Source organism: Rhinolophus sinicus, linkage group LG13, assembly GCF_036562045.2.
Source record: "Rhinolophus sinicus isolate RSC01 linkage group LG13, ASM3656204v1, whole genome shotgun sequence".
Classification (NCBI taxonomy): domain Eukaryota; kingdom Metazoa; phylum Chordata; class Mammalia; order Chiroptera; family Rhinolophidae; genus Rhinolophus; species Rhinolophus sinicus.
This window is the reverse complement of record NC_133762.1, coordinates 58,195,179-58,206,047: the sequence shown is the minus strand read 5'-3', so window position 1 is coordinate 58,206,047 and position 10,869 is coordinate 58,195,179.

Genomic DNA, 10,869 nt, shown 5'->3' with positions numbered 1-10,869 from the left:
TTGTAGGTCCTTACTTTTCATCATTTTGAATATTTCATGCCACTTCCTTATAGCCTGCAAAGTTTCTGTTGAGAAATCAGCTGACAATCTTATGGGAGCACCTCATAGGTAACTAGTCGACTTTCTCTTGCCATTTTTAGGATTCTCTTTGTCTTTAACCTTTGTCCTTTTAATTATAATGAGTTTTGGTGTGGGTCTGTTTGAGTTCATTTTGTTTGGGACTCTCTGTGCTGTTTGGGCTTGTTTGTCTATTTCCTTCACCAGGTTAGGAAAGTTTTCAGTCATTATTTCTTCAAATAGGATCTCAATCCCTTACTTTCTCTCTTTTCCTTCTAGTACCTCTATGATGTGAATGTTGTTACACTTGTCCTAGAGGGCCTTTAAACTATGCTTATTTTTAAAAATTCTTTTTTTCTTTTTGCTGTTCTGATTGGGTGTTTTCTGCTACCCTGTTTTCTAAATGGCTGATTCCATTCTGTTTTCTAAAGGGCTGATTCCATTCTTCTTCATTTAGTCTGCTGGTGATTCCTTCTAGTGCATTCTTCATTTCAGTTATTGTATCCTTCACTTCTGACTGGCTCTTTTTTTAAAATTAAAGTTTATGGGGGTGACAACTGTTAGCAAAGTTACATAGATTTCAGGTGCACTATTCTGTAATACATTATCTACATATCACATCATGTGTTCACCAGCCAGAGTCGATTGTCTTTCCATCAGCATATATTTGATCCCCTTTACCCTCATCTACCACCTCCCTCCCTTCTTATCCTCTGGTAACCACTAAACTATTGTCTGTGTCTATGAGTTATTGCTTCTTCATTTGTTTGTCTTGTTCTTTTGTTGTTTTCAGTTTTACATACCACATATCACATATCAGTGAAATCATACGGTTCTCTATTTTTCCTGTCTGAATTATTTCACTTAACATCATAATCTCAAGATCTATCCATATTGTTGCAAATGGTACTCTTTCATCTTTTAGTATGGCAGAATAGTATTCCATTGTGTATATATACCACAACTTCTTTATCCATTCATCTATTAAATGAAGGACAGTTTGATTGTTTCCATGTCTTGGCCACCGTAAATAAAGCTGCAATGAACACTGGAGCACATATGTCTTTATGGATAAATATTTTCAGATTTTTTGGGTAGATACCCAGGAGGGGGATTGCTGCATCATATGGTAATTCTATTTGTAATTTTTTGAGGAACCTCCACACTGCCTTCCATAATGGCTGCACCAGTCTGCATTCCCACCAACAGTGTATGAGGGTTCCTTTTTCTCCACAGCCTCTCCAACACTTGTCACTAATTGTCTTGTTGATGATAGCCATTCTGACTGGGGTGAGGTGATATCTCATTGTGGTTTTTATCTGCATTTCTCTGATGATTAGTGATGTTGAGCATTTTTTTCACATGTCTATTTGCCATTTATATGTCCTCTTTGGAGAAATGTCTCTTCAGGTCCTCTGCTCATTTTTCAATTGGGTTGTTTGTTTTTTTGTTGTTGAGTTGCATGAGTTCCTTGTATATTTTGGATATTCGCCCCTTATCGGAAGCTTTGTTGCAAAAATCTCCCATTCAGTTGCTTGCCTCTTTATTTTGTCAATGGTTTCTTTTACTGTGCAGAAGCTTTTTAGTTTGATGTAGTCACATTCATTTATTTTAGCTTTTACTTCCCTTGCCTTTGGAGTCAAATTCATAAAATGCTCTTTGAACCCAAGGTCCATAAGTTTAGCACCTATGTTTTCTTCTATGCAGTTTATTGTTTCAGGTCTTATATTTAGGTCTTTGATCCATTTTGAGTTAATTTTGGTACATGGTGACAGTAGTCCAGTTTCATTCTTTTGCATGTGGCTTTCTTATTCTCCTAGCACCATTTATTGAAGAGGATGTCAATTCTCCAATGTATGTTTTTGGCTTCTTTGTCAAAAATTATCTGCCCATATTTATGTGTGCTTATTTCTGGGTTCTAGATTCTATTCCATTGTTCTATGTGTCTATTCTTCTCCAATATCATACTGTTTTGACTATTGTTGCCCTGTAGTACAAGCTAAAGTCAGGGAGTGTGATACCTCCAGCATTGTTCTTTTTTCTTAGGATTGCTTTGGCTATTTGGGGTCTTTTGTGGTTCCATATAAATCTGATGGTTTTTTATTTTATTTCTTTAAAAAATGCCATTGGGATTTTGATGGGGATTGCATTAAATCTGTATATTGCTTTGGGTAATATGGCCATTTTAACTATGTTGATTCTTCTAATCCATGAACGTGGAATGTCTTTCCATTTGTTTGTGTCTTCTTCAATTTCTTTGAGACTGGCTCTTTTTTTATGATTTCTATATGCTTTTTTTATGTTTGCTATCTCTTTTTTCTCATTAAATTCTTCGAGTATCCTTATAACGATTGTTTTGAACTCTATGTCTGGTAGGTTTCTTGCCTCCATCTTGTAGTTCTTTTTCTGTAGTTTTATCCTGTTCTTTCATTTGGGATATGTTTCTTTGTTTCCCCATTCTGGCTGCCTTTCTGTGTTTATTTCTATATATTAGGTAGATCTGCTATGTCTCTTGGTCTTGACTGGGTGACATTATGTGGTAGGTGTCCTGTGGGATGCAATGGCTCAGTTTCCCTGTTCACCTGTGCCAGGTGCTCCAGGAGTATCCCTTGTGTGGGTTTTGAGTGCCTTCTTATCATAGTTGAGTCTTGGTTGCTGTTTGCACATCAACAGGAGGGATTAACCCTCAGGCTGGTTGATTACGAGGACTAGCCATGGCTACAGTGGAGGAACTTTTGTGCAGTGACTGACCCCTACAGAGCAGAATTCACTTTAGCAGGGCTTTGTTGCCTGCACAGTCTGCCCTTTGGGTGTGTTCCTTTTTTATGGAAGTGGTTAGTGGTGCTCTGGTGTGGTTTAAAGCTGGCCATCAGATGTGTTTCTAGGGTCTTTTGGGAGGGGCTCTGTTGCAGGTCAAGCTCAACTGTTGTTTGTGCCCTGCCTGGGCCACTTATTTTGAGCTACATAGCGATCTGCAGATAGTTGCCATTTGTGGTGGGCTTGTAGGGGCCTGGGAGAAGCTAAGCTGTGAACTGTGGCTGGCTGCCACTAGTGCTGGGATTGGGGCTCCTTAGCAAGAGGCATGGGGTATTCAAAGCCAGGTGCTGCTTGTTTGGGGTTTGTGAGCCTTGGAGAGATTTTAGGAAAGCCCACTTCATGAGCCAAGACAGGTTGTTTGTATGGAAAAGCCAATGGAAGCTGCTTGGGTGTGCCTGCAAATTGGGTGGGTTGGGATCTCAGGATATCATCAGGGCAGGGTGAATGGTGTTCTGTTGGCTAGGTTAGTGGAGACTCAAATATGGTGCCCACCTGAGTCTGTATGATGGTGGGTGGGGAAGGGCTCAACAATGGAACTGTCTTCTCTCAGCACTTCTGTCTGAGAGAAAGCTGCCCCCTCCTTCCCTTGCCCTAAAGCTGGACAATTCAGTTCCTCCCAGTATGTCCCTGGCACCTTTCAAGCTGCTACTCCAGCACTGGAGATCAGAGCAAGCAAGTCTGTCAGCTAGGCAGTCCATGCATGGGCCCTTGAAGAGGATCCCTGGGACTCCAGTGGCCCTCCATCTCACTCAGCCACAATCTCTCTGGTTTTCACAGACTGAAGTTGTGGGGGCTTCTCTTCATGGCACCAGAACCCTGGGCTGGGAAGCCTGGTGTGGGGCTGGGACCTCTCACTCCTCAGGGGAGACATCTGCAGCTGAGATATCTTTTCCAATTTTTAATGGCCACATGTGGGTGTGAGATGAGCTCCTCTGCATTTCTGCCCCTCCTACCAGTCTTGAAGTTGCTTCTTCTGTATGTCCTTATTTGTAGGACTTCTGTTCAGCTAGACTCCAGACAATTCTCAATAATGGTTGTTCTGTAGTTTAGTTATAATTTTGATGTGGCCACGAGAGGAGGCAAGCACAGTGTTTACTTACTCTGCCATCTTGATCAGTACCCTGTTGACCTTCTGTTTTTAATCAATGGTTCTTTCCCTGAGAGCACATAAAAGATCAAGACTGAAATTTGTCCTTTTGCCTTCTTTTCTCTAGTTCTGGAAGAGCAGTTTCCTTGGGAAAAAACAGGTAAATATTTACCTGTGACTTCCAAGTTCCTAGTTGTAGCCTGTGGGGTTCCTGCAACATTCTGTTTCTGAAGGTTTCCTTGAGGAAGAGGGTTTCCTTGAGGAGGGGAACCCTCTAAACTAAGGGTCATGGTCTCTTTCCCTGCAGGCACAGGACTTAATGAATGGGACTCCACCTTAAGGGATCGAGATCATGAATAGCCTTTGAAAGTTCTTGTAAACTTTTTTGTGTTTATTAGAATAAAATAATTATACGCATGATGTACAGGTGGTATAAGCTCACTGGCAACGTTCTATGCAGTATCAATAAAAAGCTTGTGAATTTATTTGGCTTTGGACCAGATAATATGCAAACCAAGAAGAGTTATGTGTGTGTATACCTGGTTCTGCACGCCGAAAAAACAAACAAACAAAAAAGACAGAAAAAGAAAAAGAAAAAAATTGTTAATGCCCTGACTAGAGTTGATAGAGTCTCATATCCTAGACTCCTCTCTATTTCTGGAGATGTGTTATCACCTCTTCTACCAACAGGCAGAGGAAACTCCTGGACTGACATACTTTCACTCTCTTGATACTACACTGCAAAAACTGTCTTCCTGTCCTCTTCCTTTCCCACCTTGTAGGTTTCATTCTTTCTAAGCATCCATCTCCAGAGTGATTCATCTCTACTTAAAAATGGTGCATTTAAGTGAACATGAAGGGACTAGAAGTTCCCACAAGGGAAAAATGCACAGCTTGGAATTACTATACAGAGAAATATATGATTCACTGATAAATAGAATAAGAACATGTTTAAGACCCACGAAGAAGCCAAAACACCAGACCCCAAAGACACTAGATGTTTATGTATGAGGTTAAATGAAAATAATATATGTGAAAACACTTTAGACCCTAAAATAAGACTAGTTAAGAATAGTGTTCACCAAAAATAAATGAAGGCTCATATTGAAACTTATGGTCTGTGAAGTAGGTAGAACAGGTGTTGTTCCTGTTCTACCTACTTCACAGACCAGATAATAGATAATATTCCCAGGTAATATTCACACTGTGACTTCTAGTTATGATGTTTTTCTTCAGTGAAGTGCCTTTCAAGAAAAAATTCTTCATGTCTATAAAAAAAACCAAAACCAAATGCAATGAATAAGGCTTAAGTGTCTCCTAGAGTTTTAAAAAATGCTGTAAGGTAATTTTTAGGGCATAAATAGTGAAATTTGAATATGAATTATATATTGGATAGCATATTGAATTAATGTTAATGTCTTAAGTATGACAATAGTATTGTGATTAGGAAGGAGATAGCCTTATTCTTCAGAGATGCAGGATGGAGGATTTATGCCATGAGGAAAGAAGAGGATACCATAGAGAAAACGAGAGTGAAGATATCAGAAGACCCAGCTGGTCTGCTGAAAACCCCACTCAGCCATATGGAAAACAAACTGTTTTAAATATCTATTGCTGAATAATAAGCCAGCCCAAAACATAGGAGCTTAAAGCAGTAATTGCTTATTTACTCCCAATATGCACGTTGGGCAAGCAGTTTATCTCTGTTTTATGTGGCATCACTTCTGGTGCTCAAAAGGTTGGGGGCTGAATGGAATGATTGCTGTTGGAGGGGTTTCTTGGTTCTCCTCCACGTGTCTTCTCCATGTGGTTAGCTTGGGCTTCCTCACAGTGTGGTAATCTCACAGTAGTCAGACTTCTTATACAGCAGCTGACTCCCCTCACAGTGCAAACATGGAAGATGCCAGACCTTCATAAGGCTTAGGCCTAGAACTGGCACTGTGTCAATTCTGCTGCAGGTCACAGGGCCAGGCCAGATTCAGAAGACTTAAATACCAGGAGGACAGGCTCAGTGGGGGAGGGGGGCATTAAATAAACAGTTTGTCACAGGTAGGGATCAGGAGCTATGGCCAGCAGAAATTTCCTGTAGGCCAGCAATCACAGGAACAGGGTACATGAGAGGTTACTGTTTCAAAACTCTTCTGCTCCTTGATCACTGTTGAACAACAGTGATCAGATTGTTTCATGAAAAAAAAAAGGGGGGAAAACAAGAGTTTCCTGATTGCAGCACCACTCTAAAAATTTAAGGAGCTCATATGCATTGGGCATATAATATAAAATGTTTTTCAAACCAATCTGACCATGGCACACACATTTTAAAAGACTACTATTTGGGACATTAGGGCTGTAAAGACTCCAATCTGGATTACATTTTTTAAAATTTAATAACATTATAAAGAACTGTGGCAAAATACACATAAAATTTATCATCTTAATAATTTTTAAGTGGACAGTTCAGTGGTATTAAGTGCATTCACAGTGTTGTGCAACTATCATCACTATCTCCAGAATTTTTTCATATTGCTCTGCGAAAACTCTGTATTCACTAAACAATAGTTCCCCATTGCCCCCTCTTCTCAACTCACTAGCAACCACCCTCTGCCTCTATCAATTTGTTTACTCTAGGTACCTCATATAAGTGGCATTATACAGTATTTGTCTTTCTGTGACTGGCTTATTTGTAGCCATCCCTACTCTCTTTTGGTTACTATTACATGGAATATTTTTTTTTTATTCTTTCATTTTCAGCTTACTTGTGTCTCTAGATCTACATTGAGTCTATTGTAGATAGTATATAGTTGGATCATGGTTTTTAAAAAAATCGATTCCATCAATCTCTGTCTTTTGATAGGATAATTTAGTCCACTTATATTTAAAGTAATTGCTGATAAGGAGGGACTTACTTGTGTCATTTTGATATTTTTTTCTAATGCCTTATAGCTTTTTTAATACCTCATTTCCTGCATTACTGTCTGTGTTTCATTGATTTTTTTTTCAGTGAATGTTTTAAGTCCCTTCTCATTTTCGTTTGTGTATATTCTATAGTTATTTTATTTGTGGTCATCAAGGGTATTATACTTAATATCCAACTATATAACACTCTAATTGAAATTTATACCAGTTTAACTTCATTAACATACAAAAACTCTTCTATACAACTCTGTCCCTACCACTTTCAGTTATTGATGTTACAAAATTACGTCTTTGTACACATTTGTCCAAAACATAAACTAATAATTATTTTTATGTGTTAATCTCTTAAATTATGTAGAAAACAAAATGTGGAATTACAAACCAGAGTTATAATAATACTAATTTTAAAGTAATAGTTTTAAAAAATGTATTAGTCTCTTAAATCATGTAGAATACAAACACTGGAGTTATAAACCAAAGTTAAAATAATAGTAGCTTTTATAATGGCCCACATATTTATCTTTACTGAGATATTTATTTCTTCACACAGCTTCAAGTTACTGTCTAGTGTCCTTTTATTTCAACTTGCAGGATTCCTTTTAGCATTCTTGCAGAATAGGTCTAGCGGTAACCAACTTTCTCAGTTTTTGTTTATTTGGGAATATCTTAATTTCTTGCTACTTTTGAGGGACAGTTTTGCCAGATATAGGATTCTTGGTTGACAGTTATTTTTCTTTGAGCACTTTGAATATAACAGTCCACTGCCTCTGGCCTTAAAAGTTTCTAATGAGAAATCTGCTCATAATCTTACTGAGGATCCTTTGTTGGTGTTGCATTCTTTCTTGCTGCTTTTAAGATTTTTCTCTTTGTCTTTGCCTCTCGACAGCTTGATTGTAATGTGTCTTGGCATGGGTCTTTTTGAATTCATCCTACTTGGAGTTTGTTGAGCTTCTTGGATAATTATATTTATGTCTTTCATCAAATTTGGGGATTTTTTTTTGGCTATTATTTCTTTTAATAATCTCTCTGCCCCTTTCTTTCTCTTTCTCTTCACCTTCTGGGACTCCCACAATACATATATTGGTTCATTTAAGGGCATCTCACATGTTTCTTAAGCTCTGTTCACTTTTCTTCAATCTTTTTTCTTCCTGTTTCTCAGCTTTGGTAATTTCAATGATCCTATCTTCAAGTCCACTTGTTTTTTTTTCTTTTTGCTGCTCAAATATGCCTTTAAATCCCCCTAGTAAAATTTTCATTTCAGTTATTGCACTTTTCAGTTTCAGAATTTTAAAAAGCTTTTTACATTTTCTGTCTCTTTATTGATATTTCCATTTTGCTCATACATTGCTTTTTTGACTTTTTTCCCACGTCTTTCTTTAGTTCTTTGAGCAGCCTTAATACAGTTATTTTAAAGTCTTTGTCTAGTAAGTCTGCCATCTGGTTTTTCTCACCGACAGTTTATAATGATTTCTTTTTTTCCTTTGAATGGACTATACTTTCCTGCATGCCTTATGAATTTTTGTTGAAAACTGGAAATTTGAATCTAATATAGTAACCCTGGAAATCAGATTCTCCCCCTTCCTCAGGGTTTGCTGGTTTTGTTTTTGCTTTTGATTATTGTAGGCTGTATCTGTGCTGGGGATCAGCCTGAGGTATAAACTTAAGGTCTTTTCAGGTCTTTTTTTAAGCCTGTGCCTTTCCCTGAGCATGCACCTTTCCCTAGGCTTGCATGGTGAATTTTAAGTTCCCCTGTATATGTGGTTCATTTTGGAAAATTCTGGACTTTAAATATCTGGCTTACAAAAGGGGAAAAGGAATAAAATAAAAAAAAGAGAAAGAGAGAGGGAGAGAGAGAGGGAGAAGAATGCTTGCCCTTTAATTTCCTGGAAGTTACTTCAACTGGCAAGGGAAGGGCTTGCAACTTTGTGAGGAGGTGTGCAACAATGGCTGCCTGCCTATGTGTTTACCTCTCCAAGATCAGAAGCAGCAATAAACAACCACAACACAGGTCTCCAATTTTGGGAGGACAGGGTCCTTATTGTCCACCCTGGCTTCTGAAAGCTATCTAAAGCTGCCCACCATGTGGCTGAGAGGTGGGAAAAGGGGTATTTGATACCAAGATGGGAGGTAAAATTCACCAAAATTAACCACAATTTACTGTCCATGCCTTCCCTTAAAAGTTACAAACCTTGAAATAGACACTTGAGTCTCAAAATAGTTACATTAGCCAGGTTATGCCAATACAACTGCTGTCTAGGTAGGAAGACAGATGTCTAGTGCTTCCTACTCTGCCATCTTCCTAGAATCCTCTCTCCTCTGGTTTGAAGCTTGTCTTCCAGACATAGAGGATGAGTTTCTCATTAGATCATAGTCCTGGGTTTTCTGCTGCCTATCCTCAGTGCCAACATGACAATTGTCCCCTGATCCTCATGATATTTGTTGCTAGTCTCATGTCTCCTATATCCTCCCAAGGGGATTTGCTAAGGGTCAATATCACCATGGGGTCAGAATGTGAGACTCAGGAGCCTAATATGAGCTCCCTTGGTATGAGAAAATTCTAATTGCTCACAGATAAAATGATTATCTGGTTATGTACTTCCTTTGGCACATGCATGCCCAGAATGACTGAACTGCCAGGTGTCCACTTATTGAATTCCTATTTGTCCTTTGAGATTTTGCCCAAAGGTTTCTTCCTTATCTAATCATGATAGGACCTACTCACAGGTAGTCTATCCAATCCTTTAAGTGTATTTTCATGGAATGGCAAATAATAATACTGTTAGCTAATATTTACTGGGTACCTACTATGTGTATAGTATTGTGCTGAGTACTGGCTTGTCTAACTCCTGAACCTGAATGTTTAACCATGGCATGGTTCAGCCTCTGCAGAGATGCTCTCTATCAATATTTAGCACATAGCATTGTGTGGCAAAAACTTCCATTTTCCCACCAAAATCCGTTTTCCTCTTTTTCCTGGGAACATGGCTGCCTGGTTGGAGATTGTTTCTCAACCCGCTCTGTGGCTAGATATGGCCATGTAACTAAGTATTCACCAATAGAATGTGAGAAATTCCCATGTCACTTTTTAAAATAAAATCGCTTCCTGGGACTTCCATTCTCTCCCTCTTCAGTGCCTACCACCCTGCTTGGCCATGCAGACCAGGATAATACCTTGGAGATGGAGGAACAAAATGGAAGGGACCTGGATTGCTGAATGTGTAAGAGGAGAGCCCCCTGCCAAACTTGGAGCTGTTAATGAGAAACAAACTTTTATATTCTCATATTTTGGGGTCTATTTGTCACAGCAGCTGAACTATCACCCTGAACAATTCACATTTAGATGATCTGTTTCCTCCCTATTAGCCAGAGAAGTCCTTGAGGACAGAGATTACACCAAAGTCATTTCTTTGTATATTTGGCCTGGTATAGTGCCTGGGGCATAGCAAGTACTCCAGAATGAATGCTCTTCTTAAATGAGTGATTGGATAAATTTTTACTTCTTATATTATTGCAAAAATGAGAAATGTTTGAGCATTGAGACCAGATGAAGACATACCTGAAAAGGGAGAAAGAACTGATCCATGGCAAGAATTGGGACCAGGATGCAGAACTGATAGCATTTTCACGGGATAAAGGGTAGGATGTAATTTGATTTCAGTTTGTTCATACAGTTGCCATAAGTACGCTTGCAAGTGCTGGGAAAGCGTAGCCAATAGTGCGCTACGAATGCCATTAGTAAACAACCATGGTGATTAAACCACAGGCTGCAGAGTGCCATCCTAGCTCTTTTCTCTACCACATTTCCTCCGTTGAGAAGCATCAGGCATTCAATTTGGGAAGGCTGAGATGGCAGTCATATTGCCCATTAGTATCATCTGTCGCCATCTTTGTGCTGCCAGCGTGACAGCTGGGGAAGAGCATGATCAAGTTGACTAGCAGAATGTTTTACATCTAATGAGTCTGTGCACAATAATAGTATAATAAATAAGATTTTA